Consider the following 26760-nt stretch of genomic DNA (forward strand, 5'->3'; position numbering starts at 1 on the left):
CTTGACTTCACATTCCAGGATGTCTGGCTCTAGGTGAGTGATCACACCATTGTGATTATCTGGGTCATGAAGATCTTTTTTGTACAGTTCTTCTGTGTATTCTTGCCACCTCTTCTTAATATCTTCTGCTTTTGTTAGGTCCATACCATTTCTGTCCTTTATCGAACCCATCTTTGCATGAAATGTTCCCTTGGTATCTCTAATTTTCTTGAAGAGATCTCTAGTCTTTCCCATTCTGTTGTTTTCCTCTATTTCTTTGCATTGATCGCTGAGGAAGGCTTTCTTATCTCTCCTGGCTATTCTTTGGAACTCTGCATTCAAATGGGAATATCTCTCCTTTTCTCCTTTGCTTTTCGCTTCTCTTCTTTTCACAGGTATTTGTAAGGCCTCCTCAGACAACCATTTTGCCTTTTTGCATTTCTTTTCAATGGGGATGGTCTTGATCCCTGTCTTCTGTACAATGTCACGAACCTCTGTCCATAGTTCATCAGGCACTCTGTCTATCAGATCTAGTCCCTTAAATTTCTCACTTCCACTGTATAATCATAAGGGATTTGATTTAGGTCATACCTGAATGGTCTAGTGGTTTTCTCTACTTTCTTCAATTTAAGTCTGAATCTGGCAATAAGGAGTTCATGATCTGAGCCACAGTCAGCTCCTGGTCTTGTTTTTGCTGACTGTATAGAGCTTCTCCATCATTGGCTGCAAAGAATATAATCAATCTGATTTCAGTGTTGACCATCTGGTGATGTCCATGTGTTGTTGGAAGAGGGTGTTTGCTATGACCAGTGCGTTCTCTTGGCAAAACTCTATTAGCCTTTGCCCTGCTTCATTCCATATTCCAAGGCCAAATTTGCCTGTTACTCCAGGTGTTTCTTGACTTCCTACTTTTGCATTCCAGTCCCCTATAATAAAAAGGACATCTTTTTTGGGTGTTAGTTCTAAAAGGCCTTGTAGGTCTTCATAGAACTGTTCAACTTCAGCTTCTTCAGTGTTACTGGCTGGGGCATAGGCTTGGATTACTGTGATATTGAATGGTTTGCCTTGGAAACAAACAGAGATCATTCTGTCATTTTTGAGATTGCAATCCAAGTACTGCATTTTGGACTCTTTTGTTGACCATGATGGCTACTCCATTTCTTCTAAGGGATTCCTGCCCACAGCAGAAGATAAAATGGTCATCTAAGTTAAATTCACCCATTCCTGTCCCATTTTAGTTTGCTGATTCCTAGAATGTTGACATTCACTCTTGCCATCTCCTGTTTGACCACTTCCAATTTGCCTTGATTCATGGACCTAACATTCCAGGTTCCTATGCAATATTGCTCTTTACAGCATCGGATGTCAAATTGACACATAAAATTACCCATTACAAGCCCTAAGGTGTCCATACCTCTTAATCTTCTTCTTCCTGAGGGTTAACATTTAGATAAAAATTCTGTCTGATTTAAACTTAGCCTCGTTTTTCTCCTGAGGCAATGGTAACACGACCAATTATTTGTTCATCTCCTAGGACATGGAATTGGGAAACATACAATAGAGATTAAATATTTCAACATATTACCTTGCTATGTTTCTCCTTCTGGTAAATATTTCCGACAGTGATGGTGACCTGAATGTCTACCTTGACTTCTGATCAAAATTTCAAAAAACTAATACCATTACTTTTCCAGAGTAGAGTAGCTGATGGGTCAGAAAAGCAGGTGAACATTGGAAGGGGTGTGTGTGTGTCCAGTAGGGAAGAGCAGTTGGGTTCTGTCACCGATAGATGGAGAGTTCGGGCACATGATTTGGTTCCTCTTGGATTTATGAGACTGGGGACCAGTGGCAGAGAGCCCTGGGAATGAGGATCCTGGGATCTTTTTGCTGTGTGGCTGATCACAGAGAGCCTGTGGAAAGAAATTCTCATTACCTACCCCCCCTCCACCTGGCTTCCAAAAAGACTGTAAAGTGACATCCAAGACTTATTTATTGATACTTGTGGTGTTCAGTTCCCATCTGCCTGCTGGAATCACCCTTCGCTGTCCAAGGAATAGGTTCAGTCCCTTTAGAAATGCTGGGCAGGAGACAGGGACTTATAATAATCACTTTAGAAACTCCCCACCCCCACCCAGGTATTCTCCTAAGAATTTTAGAGAATTGAATTCTTCTCCATCATATTCTAGCAAGGGTTCATTTGTTCTCACTTCTTTTTGCGGACAACCCCAATGTGGCCCAGAGAATTTAAACCACTGGGTAGAAATGCAGCTGGTTTTTGAATACGATTTTACATCCTGCATCTTTACTGAATTTGTGTATTACTACTAGCATTTTTTTTTTCTGGCAGACTCTTTAGGGTTTCCTTTATATAATATCATGTCCTCTGTAAACAGAGGCATTTTTACTTCTTCCTTTCCAATTTGGATGCCTTTATTTCTTTTCCCTGTCTAAATGCTCTGAGTAGGAGTTCCATAACTATATTGGATAAAAGTGGTCCGAATGGGCACCCTTGTCTTGTTCCTGATCTTAGAGAGAAAGCTTTCAGTTTTTTACCATTTAGTATAATGTTAGCTGTCATACATGGCCTTTATGTTATTATGTTCCCTCCATACTCATTTTGTTGAGAGTTCTTATAATGAATGGGTATTGGATTTTGTCAAATGTCTTTTCTGCATCTACTGAAATGATCCTATGATTTTTGTCCTTTATTTTGTTAATGTGCTATACCACACTTACTGATTTGTGTATATTGAACAATCCTTGCATTCAGGGATAAATTTCACTTGGTCATGGTATATGACCCTTTTAATGTGTTGTTGAATTTAATTTGCTAGTATTTTAAGGATTTTTGCATGTATATTCATCAGAGATCTTGACCTGTAATTTTCTTTTCTTGTAATGTCTTTGGCTTTGGTATCAGAGTAATGCTGTCCTTTTAAAATGAGTTTGGAAGCGTTCCCTCTTCTTAAATTTTTGGAAGAGTTTGAGAAGGCTTGACGTTAATTCTTCTTTAAATATTTGGTAGAATTAATTGATGGGGTCATCAGAGCCTGTTCTTCTCTGTGTTGCAAGATTTTTGATTACTGATTCAATCTCTGTACTGATTAATGGTCTGTCCAGATTTTCTGTTTCCTCATTATTCATTCTTGGTAGGTTGTGTGTTTCCAGGAATTCGTCTGCTTCTCCTAGGTTGTCCAATTTGTGGGCGTATAAATAAATGTTTGTGGTAGTCTTCTATGATCCTTTGCATTTCTATAATATTAGTTGTAATGTCTCTTCTTTCATTTATAATTTTGAGTCTTTTTTCCTAGTCTACCTAGAGATTTGTCAAACTTTCTTTGTCGTTAAAAAACAAAACAAAACCCAGATCTTTTCACCTTACTTATAGTCTCCTTTGTTGTGCAAAAGCTTTTAAGTTTCATTAGGTCCCATTTGTTTAGTTTTGCTTTTATTTCCAATATTCTGGGAGGTGGGTCATAGAGGATCTTGCTGTGATTTATGTTGGAGAGTGTTTTGCCTATGTTCTCCTTTAGGAGTTTTATAGTTTCTGGTCTTAACGTTTAGATCTTTAATCCATTTTGAGTTTATTTTTGTGTATGGTGTTAGAAAGTGTTCTAGTTTTATTCTTTTACAAGTGGTTGACCAGTTTTCCCAGCACCACTTGTTAAAGAGGTTGTCTTTTTTCCATTGTATATCCTTGCCTCCTTTGTCAAAGACAGCCCTCAGATTGGGAGAAAACAGTAGCAAATGAAGAAACAGACAAAGGATTAATCTCAAAAATATACAAGCAACTCCTGAAGCTCAATTCCAGAAAAATAAATGACCCAATCAAAAAATGGGCCAAAGAACTAAACAGACATTTCTCCAAAGAAGACATACAGATGGCTAACAAATACATGAAAAGATGCTCAACATCACTCATTATTAGAGAAATGCAAATCAAAACCACAATGAGGTACCATTACACGCCGGTCAGGATGGCTGCTATCCAAAAGTCTACAAGCAATAAATGCTGGAGACGGTGTGAAGAAAAGGGAACCCTCTTACACTGTTGGTGGGAATGCAAACTAGAACAGCCACTATGGAAAACAGTGTGGAGATTTCTTAAAAAACTGGAAATAGAACTGCCATATGACCCAGCAATACCACTTCTGGGCATACACACTGAGGAAACCAGATCTGAAAGAGACATGTGCACCCCAATATTCATCGCAGCACTGTTTATAATAGCCAGGACATGGAAGCAACCTAGATGCCCATCCGCAGATGAATGGATAAGGAAGCTGTGGTACATATACACCATGGAATATTACTCAGCCGTTAAAAAGAATTCATTTGAATCAGTTCTAATGAGATGGATGAAACTGGAGCCCATTATACAGAGTGAAGTAAGCCAGAAAGATAAAGAACATTACAGCATACTAACACATATATATGGAATTTAGAAAGATGGTAATGATAACCCTATATGCAAAACAGAAAAAGAGACACAGAAGTACAGAACAGACTTTTGAACTCTGTGGGAGAAGGTGAGGGTGGGATGTTTTGAAACAACAGCATGTATATTATCTATGGTGAAACAGATCACCAGCCCAGGTGGGATGCATGAGACAAGTGCTCGGGCCTGGTGCACTGGGAAGACCCAGAGGAATCGGGTGGAGAGGGAGGTGGGAGCGGGGATCGGGATGGGGAATACATGTAACTCCATGGCTGATTCATGTCAATGTATGACAAAACCCACTGAAATGTTGTGAAGTAATTAGCCTCCAACGAAAAAAAAAAAAGAAAACCAGATCTGAGTTTCATGAATATTTTCTATTGTTTTTCTATTATCTATTTCATTTATTCCCACCCTCATCTTTATTCCTTCTCCTAACTTTAGTTTATTCTTCTTTTTCCATTTCCTTGAGGTGTACAATTAGCTTGTTTGTTTGAGATCCCTTCCTTCCTCTCTCTCTTTGATAAGATGACCTAATTTTATTTTTCAAATTTCACTTTATTGCACAGAAACTAACACAACATTGTGGAATAATTTTACTCTAAAAAACAAGAAAACCAACCCAAAGTGAATTTCAAAGATCTGTGCAGCGGGTAGTGATTGAGTTAATTTACAGAGGCTCGGAGTCACAGGCCTCCGCAGACCCTCTTCAGTCTGCGCTCGGCCCCACGCCCCACCCGACGCCCTGGACGCTGTGTTGTGTTGGGTCGCCCGTCCCTGCGGCTGGCCGATGGGTTTTCTCGGGGGCACGCGGGTCTCCGACCGGGCACCAGTCAGGTGCGTGCTAGCTGCAGAGCCCTCGGCCGTCAAGCCTGCCGTGTGGTCTGGGAGGCGGTCCCCACAGTGCTGGAAGGATCCGGGCAGGAGTAGCTGCCTTTCCAGGCTGCCATTTCCAGGGCGTCGGACTCCCGGGCCCGCCTCCTTCCGGGGACGCCCGCCGCGAGCACGGGGCCTGTGGGGGCCGGTCCTTCCCTGCAGCTGCCGGGCCGCTGGGAGAGGCGGTGGAGGGCGGACGCACGGGCGACGGTTGTTTCCTGGGGAGAAGGGCAGGGGACACGGAGCGGCGCCTGGACGCCGCGCCTGCGGCCGCTAAGAAGGCGTGCGCACCCCTGAGCCTGCTCTGGGCGCGCCGGGGGTCGGGGGACCCTGCTGCACGAGGCCGGTGACTCTGCGTGCGCGCGGGAGGCAGGCGGAGGTGGGGTCCGGGGGGCGAAGAGGCCGCCTGTGCCCGGGGTGTGGGCTCCGGCCTGGGCCCAGGTTCCGGGGATGACCCAGGCTGCGGTCTGTCTTAGTGGCTCCCGCGGTGGGAGCAGGTGCCACAGGGCGTGCAAAGCAGGCCGAGGTTTGTGCTCGGGGAGAAAGGAGGGCGCCGAGGGGGCCCTCCGGGGTGGCTTCGGCAGGAGCCGGGCTGGCATCACAGCTCCCCGGCATGTGCCCTGCCCGAGCAGGACCCCTTCCATGGTGCCGTCGCTGGTGGGACCCACAGGGCGGTGGGGTTAGGGCCGCCGGGCCCCGGGCCTCCCTCCCAGCCCACACCTTCCGCCCTCCAGCCGCATCCTCCCGGGCCCTTTCTGCTCGTGGGCCCAGAAGGGGACCACCCCAGTCCTTTCCGATGTGCTTTCCGAACTGACTCTCAGGGTGGCGAAGCTGTGGTCAAGGTGTATTTCCTTCCAGAAGCTTCTGGGCGCCAGGCCTTTGATAAACTACAGGGCCTGGATGGGGCGGGTCTTCTGGGAAGATGGAGGGGGAACGTGGAAGACGTTTGCAGATTTCAGCTTTCTGCTGAAGAGCAGCTCAGGTGGCAGTGATCCACCAGCTAAGTGGTCTCCGAGGGGGTCCTTGTGTTTTCAGTGGGCTGATATCATCAGATGAACCTTCTGAAAGAGCCAAGACTCAAAACAGAGGTGGAAACGCCTGTGTGGGGTGCAGAGGACCCTGGAGAAACGAGCTGGGCCACCACAGATATTTTGAGGGTGGCCAGAAAAGTGCTTAGCTGGGGGCACGGGCTGATAGGGTGGCCTTTGTGGAGAAGGGTGGCAAGGATCCACTCTAACCACTTGCTGTTTCTCTCCCCAGGTTCAGAGGGCTCATCTTAAGCAAGACCGTCACCTAGCAGAAGTGCAAAGGCATGGCCGTATTTGCTCTCATCATGTGTGGTAGGTTTTGCCAGTCTCATCACTTTTTCTTCCAGGTGGCGGGGCTGAGACGACAGCTACTTCGGGAGTCTGGCCCTGGCCGGGGAAGGCAGCTGGGAAGCTGAGCTGTGGCTGGGCTGCTGTCCCCAGATGGAAGCAAAAAGCCCTGCCTGGGGCTCCTCCAGCTCACACCTGCCCTCGCAGGCACCCAGGACCAGAGCTGATCCCACGCCTGCAAGGGTTTAACCTGGGATCTGCTGGCATCTGAGGCTGAATGTGGCTTCAGAACTGGGGTGTTGGCCTCTTGTGGCTTTTCTTTTACTTTAGATTCACTGACGACACTTAGAACTCAGACAGTTACACGTGAAAATCTGGATTCCCATCTTCTCCTTAAAAAGCCAGGCTGTGACAATACTGGTTCATGTCAGGGTAGGCAGGAGTCAGCTGCCACCAGGATAGTGTAGTTTGCCTTGATCCCCTCCATCCTCTGTTGTCTTCTCCTTGACCCTCCACTGGTTCAACTTCTAGGCCTAGGCCCCGGGGGCATTTGTGGTAAGGACCCATTTTTTAACCAGAGCTTGACTTGTGTCCAATTTCTGGGAAGGCTCTGTAAGTGGGACCTGGGGGTCGGAGAGGAGCCGGGGGGACAACTCACTGCCCAGGCCCTGGCTGTCCGGCTCTGCCTGTCAGTGGGCCTCGCTTCAGATCTGCACCCCGGCAGGATCCAGAAATCCCTTCCTGGCGCAGAGGCTGGTCACTGCAGGGAGGATGGCAGCAGTTATGGCAGGCCCAGGGGACCACAGGTCTGGAGAGAGTCCCTGGGGGTGCCCTCCTCAGCTGTCCGTGGGGGCTGAGTAAACAGCCGGAATGAATGATTTACACAGGGGAGGCAAGCTGGGTGGTGGTCAGCAGTGGGGAGCAGGACAGAATGCAGAGTGGGTTCCTGGCTGACTAGCATGGTGCCCAGTAAGTTGCTAGCTGATGGGAGCCAAGGTCAAGAGTTGCCAGAGAGTATATTTATATCCAGTTGTTACAGCACTGTTTGTTGTTAAGACTTTCCTTTCTGCATTGTCTGTGTGCCTTTGTAAAAATCCAGCTGTTCGTGTATGTGTAGGTTTTTTTTCCTCTGGACTCACTACTCTGTTTGTCTGTTTTTATAGAAAGCCATGCTTATTTGTTCACTCTAGTTTAAAAGAAGAAAAACTCTTAAAATGAATTATGTTAGTCCTTCAAATTTGTTCTTTTTCTAAGTTGTTTTTGGTTATTCTAGGCTCTTGATCTTTTCATATGAATTCTTGAGTTACCTTATCAATGTCTACAAAAATGTCTGCTAAGATTTTGATTGAGATTGCTTTGAATCTGCAGATCAGTTTGGAGGAGAATTGATGTCTTAACAACTCTGAGTCTTCTGACCCAGGGTCAAAGTATAGCTCTCCATTTGTTTAATTCATCCCTAATTTCTCTCAGCAACATTTGTTTTCACTGTTTGGGTCTTTCCCATCTTTTTCTGGTTTATCCCTAATTAATATTTTACCTGTTTTAAGTGATTTTTTAAAAATTCAGATTCCAACTGTAGAAGCATATACAAATATAATTGATTTTTAGGTATTGATCTTGAATCCTACACCTTTCCTATACTCATCTATTTATTCTAATAGTTTTTTGGTTGATTTTGTCTTCTTCCAAATAGGTTATCATAGTATCTGTGAATAAAGATTAACATTTCCCTTCTTCCTTTACCATCTGGATACTGTTTATTTCTTTTTCTTGCTTGATTACACTGTCTAGAACTTCCAGTACAGTGTTCGGTAGAAGTGATGAAGAGTGGAAATCCTTGACTTGTTCTTGATCTTAGGAGGAAAACATTCAAGTTTTTCACCATTCAGTATGATGTTAACTGTTTTTGTATGTGTTTGTGTCTATGTGTGTGGATGGCTTTTCTCAGATTGGAGAAGTTCTCTTCTGTTTCTTGTTTCCAGAAGTTTTTTTAAAAATCAGGATTGGATGTTGGATTTTGGCAAATGCTTTTTCTGTGGCTGTTAAGATTATCATATTTTTTTTGTCTTCAGTTAGTTTACTGTGTAACATAGTAAATTACATTGATTGAATTTTGAATGTTAAAATAACCCTGCATTCCTTGGAAAAATCCCACATAGTCCTGATATATTATCGATTTAATATGTTGTTGGTTTTGATTTGCTAAAATTTTGTTTAGAATTTTTGCCATCTATGTTCAAGAGGAATATTGGTCTGTTTCTTTTCTTGTAATGTCTTTTTCTGATTTTGTTGTTGGGGTACTGCTGTCCTCAGAATAAGTTAGCAAGTAGTCCTTTCTCAATTTTTGAAAGAGTTTCTATTGAATTGAAATTATTTCTTTAAATATTTGATAGAATGCACTAGGAAGTCATCTGGCCTGGAGTTTTCTTCTTTTTTAATGGTGCAGCTACTATTTAAAAAAATTTTTACTTTATATTGGATAGTTAACAATGTTTTGTTACTTTTAAATGTACAGCAAAGTGATTCAGTTAAACATATACATATATCTATCTTTTTCAAATTCTTTTCCCAGTTAGGTTATTATAGAATATTGAGCAGAGTTCCCTGTGCTAAACAGTGGGTCCTTGTTGCTTATCTGTTTTAAATATAGCAGCGTGTACATATCAGTCCTAAATTCCCAATCTGTCCCTCCTTCAACGCTTCCCCCTGTCCACCCCCCGCATCCGTCTGTTACTATCAGTTCTTTCTCTAAGCCTGTAAGTCTGTTTCTGTTTTGTAGATAAGTTCGTTTGTACCACTTCTAAAAATTCCACATATAAGTGATATTGTATGCTACTTGTCTTTCTCTGACTTACTTCACTTAGTATGATGATCTCCAGATCCATCCATGTTCCTGCAGATGGCATTATTTCATTCTCTTTAATCATTGAGTGATACTCCATTGTATCTTCCATTGCACCACATTTTTATCCACTGACGAGGGACATTTAGATTGCTTCCACGTCTTGGCTGTTGTAAACAGTGCTGCAGTGAACATTAGGATGTATATATACTTTTTTTTCCCCCTGTATATACAATACCTTATTTATTTTTAAAAACTTTTTATTTCATATTGGGGTATAGCTGATTAACAATGCTGTAATAGTTTCAGGTGAACGGTGAAGAGACTCAGCCATACATACACAATATCCATTCTCCTTTGCTGGGGTGTTTTAAGTTATGGTTTAGGTTCCTTTCATTGATAGACATTTTCAGGTTGCCATATGTTTTCTTTAATGAGCTTTGGTCATTTGTGTCATCTAAGGAATTTGTCCATTTCATCTAAGTTTTTGTATTTATTGTCATAAGGTTGTTCATTATATTTACTTTTATTTTTAAAATTTATTTATTTTTTGGGTGAGTGGAATGTGGGATCTTAGTTCCCCAGCTAGGGATCAAACCCATGCCCATGCTGCATTGGAAGTGCCGCGTCTTAACCACGGGACCATCAGGGAAGTCCCCTGTATTTGCTTTTTTCCTTTAATATCTGTAGAAATTTACTTTTTTATTTTTGACTGTACCATATGGCTTGCAGGATCTTAGTTCCCAGACCAGGGATGGAACCTGGGTCCCAGCAGTGAAAATAACAAGTTCTACCACTGGACTGCCAGAGAATTCCCTGTAGAAATTTAAATGTTGTAGCTCTTTCATTCATTATGTTGGCAATTTGTGTCTTTTCTCTTTTTCTCTTAATCATTATGGCTAGAGTTTTATTAATTTTATTGACCTCAGAGAAGCAACTTTGGCTTCATTTTTTTTTTTCTATTGCCTTTTTGTTTGCTGTTTCATTTATTTCCACTTTGATCTTTAGTATATCCTTTCTTCTGCTTAATGTGGGTTTAACTTTATCTTCTACTTGTAATTTTTAATGTGGAAAGTGAAATTGATTTTTCTTTTCTAATATAAGCATTTTGTCTTATAAATTTCTCTGCTTTGGTGACATTCCATAAATTCTCATATTTTCATTTTCCTCCTGTTCAAAGTATTTTCTAATTTCCCTTTTGATTTTGTTTTTGACCTGTGGATTCCTTATATATGTATTTAGTTTTAAAAACTTTGGGGATTTTTTTCAGAAATCTTTTTGTTATTGATTTCTAATTTAATTTCTTTGTGGTCAGAGAAAAATACTTTTTGGGAGTTGCGTCCTTTAGAAATAACTGAGATTTGGGGTATGACCCAGTATAGGGTTTTTGTTGGTGACTGTTCTGTATGCATTTGAGCAGAATGTGTATCCTGACATTGTTGGGTTGAGTGTTTTGTAAATGTCCCTCAGGTCAAGCTGGTTGATAGCTGTTCAAATCTGCCACCTCTTTGCTGATTTCCTGTCCATTTGTTCCATCAATTATTGAGACATACTGAAATGTCTAGCTGTAACTTGGGATTTGTCTGTTTTAATGGCTCATACTTTGAGTGTAAGTATCTCCTGCTTTTTATTTCCCTGGGAATCTTGTTCTGTTCTCCCAGCTCACCTCCAGAATGAGGTGGTGCTCTACAGAGCACATTCGACTTTTCCTGGAGGAGTGTTCACTGCTGTGTTTGTCTACTGTTTTTTTTTTTTCTTTCAGTCCTTTCACTGGGTTATTATGTCCTAGACCACAGTGACTGGGTTTTGTTGCACTCGCATATGAGAGACTCAAGAAGCATTTTATGACGTAAGAAAGGGATTTGAGGCTCAGTACATGTACACGTGGCATTGTTAGAACTAGGAACAAGAATTCATTAGACTCGGAAAGTGCAGCCTGCAGTGGCAGTGAGAGTATAAGAACCTTGAGAATTAACAGAAATTATTGTGGAGGACATGACTTTTGACTTGATCACAAGTTAAGAGTGAAAACTATCAAGTGCATCTGGCACGGGGTTTCATTCACATCTGCTCAAGTTAACAGGATCACATCCTTGATCCTTTTGTTTCTCTTCATAACCCATTTCCAAAGGATTCGTGTAAAATGTTTTCCAGCGGATGGAATGTGGGCTTCATCTGAGATCTCATGTGTAACGCCCAGAAATTATAGAGATCACAAGGGTTTACTCTGGATGCTTTGGCCAGAAGGTGGTATGACTGAGGTGGTATGGTTTCACTTTGTTCATATAACCCGAAGTTGGAAAGTTCATGGGAAAATAAATCATTGTGGTTGGCGAAGAGCGTGGGATCAGAACCTCTGGTGCATAGTAAGAGTCTGAGGACATAGGCAAGATTCTTAACAGAAAAGAGATGTAAAAACAAGAGGGTTATGGTTTAGGACAAAATTTGAGAAAGAGAAAAAGCTGGATGAGATAACTTCTTTTTAGGTCTTTTGATCTGGGGATGGGCTGTCAGGCTTAAAGGGACAGAGCTATACTCTGTTAGATAAGATATAATCTTAAGAGGTGATACATTTGATATCATTCTGCAGAAGTGACAGAAGGAAGCTCTTTCAATGCTCAAAGACCCAACTCTCTGGAGCCAAGACAGATGGTGAGCAGCAATCACTGCTTGAATGGGTGGAAAAATGTCAACATCACGGAACGTTTTATCTCCCGTCTGTTTCCCTCTGCAGTTTCAATTTGGTGCAATAAATCCAAGTTTCCCATTTCCTTTCCTCAGGCTGCCCAGGTTGCCAGTGTCTTAGAAGTTGACACGGATCCAGGTTGTTTTGAAAGGGAAGTGTTTAACCAAGATGCTGAGCCTGGAGCTTTCAAAAATGGTCCTCTTGCTTAGGTTGTCAGATTGTATTAATGCTTTTTTTACCCTGGGCTTTGATTCTGTATGTCCAGTATCCTCATAAAGAGATAGGAAATAATTCATTCAGTAGCTTTCCGTTCAAACATCTCTGCCTTAGCCACTCAGATACTCCACTAGTGTATTAATATATGAATTAATTCAAGCTTCTGTCTGTTTAGGAGCTGATGATACAAATGTAAATTTGATATGATCCTTACCCATAAGGATCTCATGGTCTAGTAGAGGGGAAAGTGGATAGATGTTGTTTTAGTTATCTATATAGTAATTTATGATTTCCCATAAATCCAGGGCTGACTTTAAGGTTTCTGAGGCTCAAATGGGCAGTTTTTCTGCTTGTCTTGCTTGGGGAGTCTCTCATGCACATGCATTCAGCTGGCTATTGAGCTTGGCTGGAAGATCCAATATGGCATCACTCATATGTCTGGCATCTCAGTGCTCTTCCATATGGCCTTTCTCTTTCTTTGTGGTCTCATCATCCAATAGTCTAGTTCAAGTTTCTTTGCAGCGAGGTGCCTGGTTTTACCAGGGAGAGGGCAGAAGCTGCCTGACTTTTTAAAGGAGAAGACCAGAAGTGATACCACTTCTGTTGCATTTTATTTATTTACTTTTAAGGATAAAAAATGTCAAATTTATTAGATTTTTCCACAGTCAACAGTGGTGATCTTCTTGCTGGTATTGCAGTTTCTGGACCCAAAGCTCTCTATGGCTTCCACAATATTCATGACCTCCTTCACCTTGCCAAAGACCACATGCTTGCCATCCAACCAGTTAGTCTTAGCCGTGCAGATGAAAAATTGCAAACTGTTTGTGTTGGGGCCCGTGTTTGCCATGGACAAGAGGCCAGGACCTGTATATTTCAGGATGAAATTCTTATCATCAAATTTCTTCCCAGAGATGGACTTGCCACCCGTGCCATTATGGCATGTGCAGTCACCACCCTGGCACATAAATCCTGGAATTATTCTGTTAAAGCAGGATTTATCCTTTCCCCCCAGTGCTCAGATCATGAAAGTTTTCCACTGTCTTGGAACTTTGTCTGCAAACAGCTCGAAGGAGACGTGGTCCAAAGACTCGCTGTTGTCAGCAGTGTTGAAGAACACAGTGGGACTGACCAACGCTGGGCAATATAGAAGGCTCTGGGGTGGTGGCGTCTGCAAGGCCTGTTGCATTTTATTCACCAAGGGAAGTCTTGACTCAAGAGGAGGGGTAGTAGTAGTGGTAATGGGTGAAGTAGCACACACTTACAGAGAGGGAACTCTCTTTGGAGAGTAATTTCCACAGAAACAAATAAACAAGAACCAAAGCTAAAATTTAGTGAGCTCTTCTGTGTCAGACAGCCAGCTAAGTACTGGTCATATGTTATCTCACGACATCCTCATACTAACCTAAATGAAGTAGGAATCATTCTTACCCCCATTTTATTTATTTATTTATGTATTTATTTTATTTTATTTGGCTGCATTGGGTCTTAGTTGCAACACATGGGATCTTTAGCTGCTGCATGTGGGATCTAGTTCCCTGACCAATGATTGAACTCAGGCCCCCTGCATTGGAAGCACAGAGTCATAGCCCCTGGACCACCAGGGAAGTCTTACCCCCATTTTGCAAGTAAGTGAATGAAGCAAGAGGTTAAATAAACGATCCCAGGTCTAATAAATGGCCAGGATCCAAACTCCTCAGAGATTAATTTGTTGCACTAAGAAAAGTTTGAGTGAAATGATGAAGAACTCCGTCTATGGAGTCATCACATTGTATTTAATGCTAGAGAGAGGGCAGTGAGGTTCAGTGAAGGGAAAGATCCCTTCTGTGTGGGAGTTGAGGGAGGTCTTTAGGAAAGGTGACATTTGATGCTGAAGGATGGTTTAGACATGAACAGATGGTGGATGGAGGTCTCCTTGCAGGTGGGAAACAGCATGCACACATGTTGAGGAGAGGGTCCAGGAGTGCACTCTGGGGCCAGCAGCCAGTTTATCTTGAGTGGTCTCCAGAATTCAAGGAGGGAAACAGAAAGTGTGATGCAGGACATTTGGGGTCAGGTTGTGAAAATACTCAAAAACCAGGCTGAGATATTTGGACCTTTACTTCATGGGGAGACATTTAGTGTTTGGGAATAAGAACTTTATTTTAAAAAGGTTAAAACCACAGAGGTAGATTTGATACACAAAAATGCAGATACTTAAAACAGGATGAGCAGAGAATGAATTCTATGTAGGCTAATGGAGCGGAGATTTATGTCCGAAGCTTTTAATTGACCCCTGGGATGGATTAGAGGTAAAGAAGAGTATAGATATTGAAGGGTTGATAGCTGAAGATAGAATCAAAGATGAGTGTCAAATAACCAGCCGCAGTAACTAAAATAATAGGGATGGGATAGACTCCGGAAATATATATATAGCTGTTTAAATTTTAAGCTACAGAGTTGACTTCAAACAATGCTGTTGCCCTGAGGGTGGGGTGTGGGGGGCAAGGTGGGTTTGCAGGAGTTGATCCAAAGGTAAGAGTCAATGTGACACTTTTCCTTTAAATTTATTTGGCAAGATATTGTAGGCTATTAACATGATTTTCTCCTTTTCTCTTTGTTACTTTCAAATGCAAATGGAACCCAGTTACTTTTATGGCCGGATGCATTAGCTGTATATGTCTCCTAACTGTATCCCTCCCCCTGACATCCTCACATTAACCTCAGAAGGGGCACTGCCCTGTGTCAGGGCATTAAGAGCTCGGTGGGATACTATGCCTTGACCTACTGCTTTACACGTAAGAAAATGAGAGAGGGAAAGTTAAATGACCAGTATAACATAAGAGTCAGAATCTGTGTGCTGACCTGAGCCTACGCAGATAGAAGGACATTTACGACCTTTATACCCAGGGCGTGGGGAGGTGGAAGGCCAGGTCATAGATAAACTTAAGCACCCAGGGAAAAGATAGATACTGCCCTGTGGCCTCTCAGCATCAGGAATAAGCCTGGGATAGATAGAACTGTGAGCCAGTGACTCAGTTTCCTTTGCAAGATATTTACTTTTGACAAGAGTCCTCATAGGTTCAGGATCTAAGATCCTGTAATAGTGCTGTGGTTAAAGATTTTCCTTCTGGATAGAGTCACACACTGGCAAATGGGTGGGAATCACCAGAACTTACGTAGCTGCTCATCAGAATGAATGCAGTCATTTCTGAAGTGGGTGGTTAACTTTTTACTTGCTCTCTTGTTTTTCATTTGTTTCAGATCTGAGTATGTGAGTTCTGGGGCCTTGGGAATGGCAACTGGGATTTAAATATTTAATGGAGACTGCTTCCTACCATTATGCCTCATTACCGACTCTCACTCTCATCATTCATCAGATCGGTAGCCCCTCAAGGAATGGGAAGATTGCACTGTCTCCTCACATATGCTTTGTCAAACCCCTGATTATTTGTCTGAGTTGGACATGTCCCATGTTGAAGGGAAAGGGTTCATGTAGGAACTGGTTTCCAAGAGCCCATACAGTTCGTTGAGGACTTCCCAGGCCAGTGTTTTGTTACTTGTGGCCATGTGCTAAAACAGTAACTACTACTAATATTTACAATAGCAGCAGTGTTCAACTTACCTTACAGTGGGCTGGGCAAGTTATACTTATTATTTTGAATCCTCGTAACAACCCCTTTTACACATAAGGAAATTGATATGTCTCAGTTCCACAACTTTAAATCCTGGTTCCGATGTCAGAGGTTATGCCTTTTGTCTTCTGTGATGGGAACTCTGTTGTTCCTCTTACGTGGTGGAGAATAGGGTTGTTAGGAGAGGCCTTTGAATATGATCTTCCATTGTTTCTGTACCCTCTTTTGGTTATTTCAGCAAATATGGGCAGCATATGTACACAGTTCCCAATATTGTATTTCTTCCTTACTGCCTGGGGCAGCCAGAATAGAATGCTCATGACAGTAAATTGGTCTTGGGCATCAAGGAACAAAACAGACCAGATTCATGGAGTATATGGATTTCTTGGATCATCTTTTCCCTGCAGCTAGGCTGGCCTCTGCCAATAGGATGTGAGCATTTTGAAGCTACATGTAAATCAATACTTAGCAGGTATAGCTTAAGGTAATAGGTAGTATTGATCAGGAGAGAAATCTATTTTATGTGTGGGGGGCAGTACAGCAGGCTAGGCGGGGAGCCCACAATAATGAAGAGGACATAGACTTTCCAATTTAGTGGACTCTGGCTTGGATATTGTCTCCACAACAAACCTTGTGACTTTCAGCCACTCTCTTAATCATTCTGAGCCTCAGTTTCCTTGTCCGCAGAATCCTCCTACCTACTGGTTTGTTCTGAGGAAGTTATAGCTACTTGTTGCCAAAGCTTATTACTCCTAAGGCACTATGATTACTGCTTTAAGTATACTCTGTATGTGTTTACGCTTTTATTGTTGTTTGGATGCTCACCAATGTTTGACTGTTAATTTCTGTTATTATATTTTCCTTTACTTACATTTTCACCTTTTGGTGGTTATTGACATTGTTTTTGAACATACCAGCCTATCCTTGCTCTACTTAAGACAAAGAGGACATTTTTAGTGGCCACTGTGGATTCCAAGAAATGAACAGGAAGGATTTCCCTGGTGGTCCAGTGGTTAAGACTCCATGCTCCCAGTGTGGGGGTCACAGGTTTGATCCTTGGTCGGGGAACTAAGGGCTCGAATGCCACATGGAGGGGCCCACAAGAAAGGAAAAAAAACAAAAAAACCAGCAGGATACTCCTGGATGCTACGGTGGAATGAAAGGAAAGAATACAAGTAGAAGACAAAACATAGAGCCCTCTTCATACAGCCAGCCCTCTGTCTGGGAGAATCCCCGTTATGCCCTGAACCATCAAGGGTCCAATTTCACAGGTCTTGATGTACTGGACTTAACAAAGAACTTATTCCTTTGCTAATCCCTTAAATTCCTTTATCTGTATCTTATTTTTGTACTTAATCAAATGTTACCTCATACTGTTATTATTTTCTAAGAACCTTATCAGTGTTTTTGGGGTTTCCCTGAAAGAATCCACCTGCAATGCAGGAGACCCTGGTTCAATTCCTGGGTCCGGAAGATCCAGCAGAGAAGGGATAGGCTACCCACTCCAGTATTGTTGGGCTTCCCTTGTGGCTCAGCTGGTAAAGAATTTGCCTGCAATGCATGAGACGTGGGTTTGATCCCTGGGTTGGCAAGATCCTCTGGAGGAGGGAAACGCTACCCACTCTAGTATTCTGGCCTGGAGAGTTCCATAGATTGTACAATCCATGGGGTCACAAAGAGTCAGACACGACTGAGCAACTTTCACTTTATCACTGTTTTTATATTATGATGTCATCACCATTTCCACTGTACCTAGCTCAGAGTTGGCACATAGTAGGTGGTTAGGTAGGTGTGTGTGTGTGTGATGTTTTCTATTGTTTCTTTTGATTTAATAAGTAAACTAAAAAGAGAGAATTGCCATTTCAGTTAATCCCACAAACCTTTGTTGTTGTTTCTCTTTCATTGCTAAGTTGTGATTGTTTCTCTGCTACCCCATGGGTTGTAGCCTGCCTGGCTCCTCTGTCCATGGAATTCTCCAGGCAAGAACATGGGAGTGGGATGTCATTTCCTACTCCAGGGGATCTTCCCAACTCAGGGATAGAACCTGCATCTCCTGGGTCTCCTGCACTGGCAAGTGGATCCTATACCACTGAGCCACCTGGAAAGCAAATCCTTATGAGGTAATTACATAGATATACTCAGTTATACACATACTTGAGTGTTTGTACAGAGCTAGAATCTGAGCATACAAAGAAATCAACATAGTCCTTGCCCTTGAGATTCCCATAGTTTGGTGTGCAAAATAGCCACACAAGAACAGTTCGTAGTAAAACACTGGATATTATGTAAAAAAAGAAGGGGAGTCATATTATCTGGGGTTTCAGGGAAAGCTTTCTGGACATGCATCTTGTTGAATCTGATTGAATGAATAAAAGCCATCCAAGGGAGAAAAGAAGGGTGATACAATCCAAGCAAAGAAAATAGCATAAGCAAAGTCAGAAGGTATATGTGGGAAGTGATATGGTGTTTCACCAGAGTTTGTGGAAAGCAGTTTGGAGTTATCACACTCCAAAGTACAAAGTAACTTATTTTGGAAGTGAGGAAAGGAGAATGGATAGAGGGGCCAGACCAGAACTAGTCACTATAGCCCACTAAGATAAAGATGTCTGTAAATAAGGTGATGTAGTTACAGTTGTCTTTAGATTGATCAGTCTGGTTACTGATGGGATGATGAATTTATGATGTGCTAGAGATAGGGGGAGGAATTAGAAGGTTGTTGAGATAGTCCAATGAGAGAAATTAAGGGCCTAGCTTAGGTCGGAGAAGGACAGGATGTTGATGATGAAGTTGCTTGTACTACTGTTACTCCCGGTAGCAACATTTAAATACAGTTGATCCTGGAACAACTCACAGCCTCCCCAACTGCCCCCACTCCATGCAGTTGAAAATCCCCATCTAACTGATAGTTGGCCCTCCTACCCACGGTTCCACATCTGCGGATTCAACCAACCTTGGACCAGGTGGTACCATAGTATATACTTTCAAAAAAAATCTGCATGGAAGTGGACCTGTGCAGTTCAAACCCACCTTGTTCAAGAGTCAGCAGTATATCCTGATACATTACAGGTTCCGTTTAAAGGGTTTAATAGGAATTAATTTAATTGTCCTATCGACCCTAATTCTTTCCCCATTTTATAGATGAGGAAGCTAAGAGGTTAAGTAGTTCATCTAGTGTATCATGAGGCAAAGTGGCCGAGCTCGAGTTCAGGCCAGGCTCTCTGGCTGAGTCTGTGTCCTAATCACTGCTCCTTGCTGCTGCTTTCTATATCAAAGCAACAATAGGGTTTGTTTTTCTGATATTTTAGCAAAGGAATCTATTCCTCAGTTAATTCTCATAATTAAAACTGTAACTTTATCCTTTGATTAATAGTTATGATAGAAAATTTATATAGTACTGATAAGCAAAAAGAGAAAAATAAGCAACCACTCCAGTTCCAATATCCTTTAGGTAACTAGTGAAAGCAATTTGTAATTTCTTTTTGTATCTTCTTCCCTCCCTTTCTCTTTCTTTTTTTTTTTATTTTAAATTTTAAAATTTTTTTTTTTTACCTTTCTGTCTCTTATCTGATCCTCTGTGTGTATGTACGCATGCTTTTGGGACATCTTTCTAAGGTACTAGATGTTTCTCCATCTCTCCCTCTTTTTTATTTTGACTGTGCCATGCAGCATGTGGGATCTTAGTTCCCTGCCTTGGAAATGTGGAGTCGTAACTACTAGACTTCCAGGGAAGTCCCTCAATCTTATTTTTAGTGACTGCCCAATACTCCTTTTTAGAGTGGAGGACTTTGGTGACTAGATCAATGTGGGTGGGTAAGGAAGAAGTAATATACTTAGTATGACTCAGATTTATGGCTATGTGTGTGTTGATGCAATGAGGAACAGAGAACTCTGGAAGGTTATATAGGTTCATGTTGAGTTTGAGGGATTTAGGTATCATTTGAGTAAGGATGCTTTCAACTAGCTCAGTATATGAATCTGAAGGTCAACAGAAATTTATTTTTCTTTCCATGCACTTGATGAGTTTGAAACTCAGAGGTTAAGTCACTTTCCCAAAGTTCAAAGTCTGGCCTGGTCACAGCTCATGTGTTCTTCACACATTATTATTATTATTTTTTACACACATTACCCATTACATGGGTAAATAAATTAATGAAGAAACTTATAAAATAGTCTTTTTTTTTTTGATAATGTTCAGTGTTCAGCCCACTTTTCATTCTGCTGATTCTCACCTCTCACTTTCTTCCTCAAAGAAGATACAAGGGTAGGCTTGCCCTAAGGAAGTTTAGAAGCTGCATTTGTTGAATATTACTTCAAAGGTCCAGTACCCTTAGGCTGTTTAAGATTGTTTAGCCTGCCTTGCTGCTATTTGAATAGACAGGATGCTTTGAAATGAATGCAAAACAAACAAGAAAACAGACAAAAATAAGAACACTAAAACCCTAGTGAGACTGACAGGTCATGAAATGGAAAGATTGGGATGTAAGAAATAGGCCACCTCAAGTTCTGAACGTTATCTGGCTCTGTTTGGGAGCTCTACTTCTTGGCTGTTTGTGGGACCCTGTGTCCAGCAGTGGTTGCTGCTGATTTAAAGCTTTAATCCTGTGAAGCCATGTGTAGCTCATTTATTTCATGGGCAGAGTAGTAGAGGATGAGGCAGTGTCCAAGTGAAAGGAGGCAAGAGGAAGAATGATTTTCCTGCACTTAAGGAGCAGCCAGTGTGTACAAGTCTGCCCTGGCCCAGAGGGGAAGAGACCTTGGATTGCATCCAGCTTATTTTTCTTCTTACATCTGTCTCTTTCTCCAACGTAGCTGGCTCACTGTTGCCCAGCTTGCTGTACGCAGGAGCAAACACACACAGAAAAGGCAACACTCCATCCTGGACAGTCGGACCCCAGGCATTTGCCCTTTTGGACTTCCTCCCAGGGGACCTAGTTCTTCTTTCTAGAGCCGCACAGAGTGTGTTCCTTACCTTGTCGCTGTGATGTCACTTTAAAGAAATTCAGGCGTTACGAGAAAACTTCCCCATGCTTCATTAGCTTCCTCCTTGAGTCTCCTCCACTCCTTCGCATCTGACAGTTCCCACTTTGGTCCCTTTTCTTTCAAGGTGTGGCATTCAAAATATTGCTGCATTTAGTGTTTAAAAAACTTACTGTGGAGTCTTTATATAGGCATTAGGTAGGATGTATTGAAAGTTAAGAAGCTTAGTCCCTGAATTGGCCATACCAGTTACTGTGTGGGACTTGGGCAGACTAGGTCTCTAATCTCTAGTTCTCTAGTCTGAGCATCAGTTTTTCCATCTGTAAAATGAAGGGCTCAGATTAAGAGATCTCTATTCCTCCTGGTTCTGAATGGACCCAGTGCCAACGGAGGATGAACTTTATTAAAAATCACCTTTTAAAAAGTTTTAACACAGAGGATTGTAGAAATGAATACAAAAGGATCTTAAATCTGATACCAGGATATCCTCTGGTGACTTTAAAGAGTTATATGTGTTGAGTAGAAAATTCAAAAAAATATCATAAGATGTGAAGTAAAAAGTAAAAGTCCCTCTTCCAGTCTCTGATCCTGGTTCCTTTTCCCAGAGGATTTCAGTATAGCTAATTACTTGTTTTTTCTTCCCTCTCTTCCCAAAATAAGAGTATCAACTTTTAAAACAAGAATATAGAGTTTCGAAACGTCTGTTTCTTCTCTATGGTCTTGGGTGAGAGGAGTCTACACTTTCTTGTGCAGTTTCTCTTGTGGCAAGTGCGATTAAATACAGGCTGTCCTCAACTTGTAATGGTTCGAGTGATGACTTTTATTTTATTTTTAAAAAATGCACAACCTCCTTTTTTATTAATTGATTATTTTTGGTAGTGCTGTGTCTTTGTTGCTACATGCGGGCTTTCTCTAGTTGCGGTGAGCAGGGGCTGCTCTTCGGTGTGGTGCATGGGCTTCTTATTGCGGTGACTTCTCTCGTTGCAAGGCACAGGCCTTAGGCACCTGGGCTTCAGTAGGGGGCTTAGTTGCTCCCAGGCATGTGGGATCTTCCTGGACCAGGGATCGGGCCGGGTCCCCTGGACTGGCATGTGAATTCTCATCCACCGTACCACCAGGAAGGTCCTGACTGATGACTTTTAGACTTAACAGTGATGTGAAAGTGATATGTGTCCAAAAAAATCGTACTTGGAATTTATTTATTTATTTAATTAATTTATTTTATTAGTTGGAGGCTAATTACTTTACAATATTATAGTGGTTTTTGCCATACATTGACATGAATCAGCCATGGATTTACATGTGTTTCCCATCCTGATCCCCTCTCCCGCCTCCCTCCCCATCCCATCCCTCTGGGTCTTCCCAGTGCACCAGCCCTGAGCACCCTTCTCATGCATCCAACCTGGGCTGGTGATCTGTTTCACCCTTGATAGTATACTTGTTTCAATGCTGTTCTCTCTGAACATCCCACCCTCGCCTTCTCCCACAGAGTTCAAAAGTCTGTTCTGTACATCTGTGTCTCTTTTTCTGTTTTGCATATAGGGTTATCATTACCATCTTTTAAAATTCCATATATATGCGTTAGTATACTGTACTGGTCTGTATCTTTCTGGCTTACTTCACTCTGTATAATGGGCTCCAGTTTCATCCATCTCGTTAGAACTGATTCAGATGAATTCTTTTTAATGGCTGAGTAGTATTCCATGGTGTATGTGTACGTACATGGAGTTTTAAATTCTGCTCTCCTCCTGGGCCAGCAACACACACGTCTAGTACTCCCCTGTGATGCTGGACGTCAGCAGTGAGCTGCAGCTCCCAGTCAGCCACGTGATCACCAGGGTGAAAACTGATACACTATTAATCATCCTGTTCTTCACTTTCAGTACAGTGTTCAGTATCTTCAGAGACATTCAACACTTTTTGGTAAAATAGGCTTTGCGTTGGATGACTCTGTCCAATGGTAGGCTAACGTAAGTGTTCTGAGCAAGTTTAAGGTGGTTGTTTAGTCGTTAAGTCTTGTCCGACTTTTTGTGACCCTGTTGGCTGTAGCCTGCCAGGCTTCTCTATCCATCGGATTTCCCAGGCAAGAATGCTGGAGTTGGTTGCCATTTCCTTCTCCAGGGGATCTTACTGACCCAGGGATCGAACCTGTGTCTCCTCACTGGCACGCAGATTCTTTACCACTGAGCCTTCAGGGACGCCCCTGCCACCAATGTAAGTGTTCTGAGCAAGTTTAAAGTAGGTTAGGTTAAACTGTGATGTTTGGTAAGTTAGGTATATTACATTCATTTTCTGTTTATTATATTTTCAACTTATGTTTATTGGGAGGTAATCTTTGTTAGTCGAGGAAGATCAGTAGTTAAACAGAGAGGTGCTTCGGTAGTGGAATCTTTGGTAATTATTGTGGCTTGGCTTACAAACCTGAGTGCTAAAAAGACAATCTTGAAGTCCTCAAAGAGGAGTGAAATTGATAGCTAGAGGTTTCACTGGATGGCGGCTTTTAAGTAGACAGCAACACCTAGTGAAATGATTTGTGGGAGTCCTTATGACTGTGATGGACCTTCACTTGGTGATTGAAAAGAAACATTAGCATGGAGCATTATCTACTGAAATAAGTTTTTTTTTTTTTCCATCCTAGATTTATGAGTCAGTGTTGAAGGAGCCCCATTTAATGGTCTCACGAGGAAAAGAGTCCTTATATGAATGGTTGAAATAAATCTCTTGAAATTCTGTAGATTTTTATTTTAGATTTTACTTCTGTTAGTACTTACAAGACAAATAGGCAGTTATCACCAGCTATGGTCTGGCCCATAACATATTTTAGCCATGCTGGACTTTCAGATTGATATCTCATAGAAACTGAAGATTCCATTTCCCTTAAAATGTCTTCCCTTATTATAGCAAATGAAATTCCCACTAGTTTAGAAATCTCTTTGGATTTATTAAGATATGCTTTAATGCTTTATGATTCTAAAATAGTGAGTGCCCGTTTTTGTTGAGGCATGATTGATATTCAATAAATGGCACATATTATAGTTCATAATTTGATTCATTTTGACTTATGTATATACCTGTCACAATCAAAGTAGTAAACATATCATTCATGACCCGTATTTTTCTTGCTTTCCTTTAAAATTCTTCCTTCTTGTCCCTCATCATCCTGGCTGCTCCCCCTTCCCTCCAACCAGTGATCTCTGCTTTCTGTCACTGTTCAGTCACTAAGTCCTATCCGAGTCTTTGTGACCCCATGGACTGCAGCATACCAGGCCTCCCTCTCCCTTACAATCTCCTGAAGTTTGCCTAGGTTCTTGTTTGTTGAGTCAGAGAATTTATATAAAAAGAATGACAAAATATGTTTTTTATTAAAATTTTTTTAGTCTGGCTTTCTTAACTCAGCATGATTATTTTGAAAGTCATTCATATTGTGTATATCAATAGTTCATTCCTTTTTGTTGCTGAATATATCCTATTGTATGGATATACCACAATTGTAGTATCCTTTTACCTGTTGATGGACATCTGGCTTATTCCCAGTTTTGGCTATCACAAATAAAATTGCTGTAACATTCTTAAACAAGTCTTTGTAGGGACATAGCTCTTCTTTTCTCTTGGATAAATAGGGATGGAATAGCTGGATCATATGGTAGATGTAAGGCTTCCTCCATGGCTCAGTGATAAAGAATCCGCCTGCAATGCAGGAGTTGGAGGAGACACAGGTTCCATCCCTGGGTCGGGAAGATCCCTGGAGGAGGGCATGGCAACCCACTCCAATATTCTTGCCTAGAGAATCCCATGGACAGAGGATTCTGGTGGGCTACCGTCCAGTGGGTTGCAAAGATGGACATGACTGAAGCACCTTAGCTCGCACATGGTAGATGTATTGTTAATTTTTTAAGAAGGCGCCAAACTGTTTTCCAAAGCAGTTGTACCATTTTACATTCCTACCAGCAGTGTCTGAGGGGTCCAGCTCCTCTGCATCTTCACTAGCACTTGGAATGATCAGTCTGTTAAATTTAAGCCATCAAATTAAAGTGTGTGGTGCTGTATCATTGTGGTTTTAATTTGCATTTTCTTAATGAATAATGATATTGAGCATCTTTTTATACTTCTTTGCCATTCGTATGTCTTTATTTTCTGAAGAATTGGTTTAACTCTTTTGCCCATTTAAAAAAATCAGGTTGTTTTCTTATTTTTGAGATTTGAGAGGTAAAATATTCTGGAAAGAAGTCTTTTATCAGATATAAGATTTGCAAAAATTTCCCCCTGCTTTGTGACTTGTCTTTTAACTCTATAGTCTTTTGAAGGACAAAGATTTTCAATTATCATGAAGTTTAGTTTATTAATTTGGTCTTTTATGGATTGTGCTTTTTGTATTGTAGCTAGGAAGCCTTTGTCTAATTCAATGTATTCTCTCCTTTGTATTATTCTAGAAGCTTAAGGTTTATATTTGAGTTCAAATGAGTTAATTTTTGTATATAGTATGAGATACGGATCAAAATTATTTTTGCTATGTTTATATATAGATTATACTAATACAGTAGTTCCATCTCCATTTGGTGAAAGACTATTTTCTTCAATGAATTGTTTTAGTGTCACTGAAAAAGATCAACTGAATTTTTCATACATCTATGGGTCTATTTCTGTTCTATTCCATGGATTTATTTGTCTATCTTTAGTTGGGTCTTATATTTTGTAAACCTGGCAATTTCTGCCTTTAATTGGAATATTTGGATCATTTTCTTTGATTGTAATTCTGCTTTGATTAGGTTTAAGCCTATCATCTTCCAGGTTGTTTTCTATTTGTCTCATCTGTTCTTTGTTTTATTTTTCTTTTTCTGCCTTTTTTTTGAGATTATTTTTTATGGTTCTATTTTTATCACCCTTGTTAGCTTTAATAACTGTGACTCTTTGTTTTGTTATTGTAGTTTAGTAATCACCTTCTTTTGCCCCCACCTCCCAGCTCTAAGCAACCACTAACTTACTTTCTGTATAGCGTTTCCTGTTTTAGACATTTCATATACATAAAATAGTATCTATAGACTTTTGTCACTGACTTCTTTCACTTTGCATAATGTTTTCAAGGTTCATCCCTCTTGAATTGCTTTTATTTAGAAGGACATTTTTGCCAGGCTTAGAATTCTTTTATGACAGTTTTGTCTTTCAGTACTTTAGATGTGTTACTCTTCTGTTTTCTTTCTTGTTTTGTTTCTGATGAGAAACCTGCTATCATCCTTATCTTTCTTCCTCTCTACATGTCTTTTTTCTCCAGCTGAAATTAAGGTTTTTTTTTAACCACTCTGTAGTTTAATTATGATACATCTTGGTATAGTTTTTAAAAATTTTTTCTTGTGCTTGGGGTACGTTTGAGCTTAAATGTGTGGTTTATAGTTTTCATCCTGTTTGACAGTTTTTGACTGTAATTTGTTCAAGTATTTTTTTCTCCTTCTCCCCCTCTTTTTTAGGGCTATAAGTACCCATATATTAGATTTCTTTGAATTTGTCCCACATCTCACTGATTCTAATTTTATTGGGTTCTCTTTTCTCTCAAGGATACATTTTCCCCCCAGTGGTACATTTTGAATATTTTTTACTGCTGTGCTTTTAAGTTCACTTATTTTTTTGCTTTGTAACGTCTAATCTGCTGTTACTCTCATCAAGTCAGTTTTTTATCTTATAATTGTATTTTTCATCTCTAGAAGCTTGATTTGGATCTTATCTTTCATGTCTGTACTTCAAAGTGTGAACATATGGAATGCATGAATACCAATAGTTTTAATTATCCTCCTCATTCTGGCTGTATCTTTTTACTTTTTCATATC

At 41.1% G+C, this 26760-nt stretch overlaps 2 pseudogenes; one reads left to right on the plus strand and one right to left on the minus strand.

Annotated features, from left to right (window-relative positions):
* The first annotated feature begins 5513 nt into the window (after window positions 1-5513).
* The window catches only part of LOC133055035 (SNRPN upstream reading frame protein-like), a 225128-nt pseudogene continuing 203881 nt past the window's right edge, over window positions 5514-26760 (plus strand).
* LOC133052325 (peptidyl-prolyl cis-trans isomerase A-like) lies at window positions 13003-13539 on the minus strand (annotated as a pseudogene).

The sequence above is a fragment of the Dama dama genome, chromosome 4 (genome assembly GCF_033118175.1).
Source record: "Dama dama isolate Ldn47 chromosome 4, ASM3311817v1, whole genome shotgun sequence".
NCBI lineage: Eukaryota > Metazoa > Chordata > Mammalia > Artiodactyla > Cervidae > Dama > Dama dama.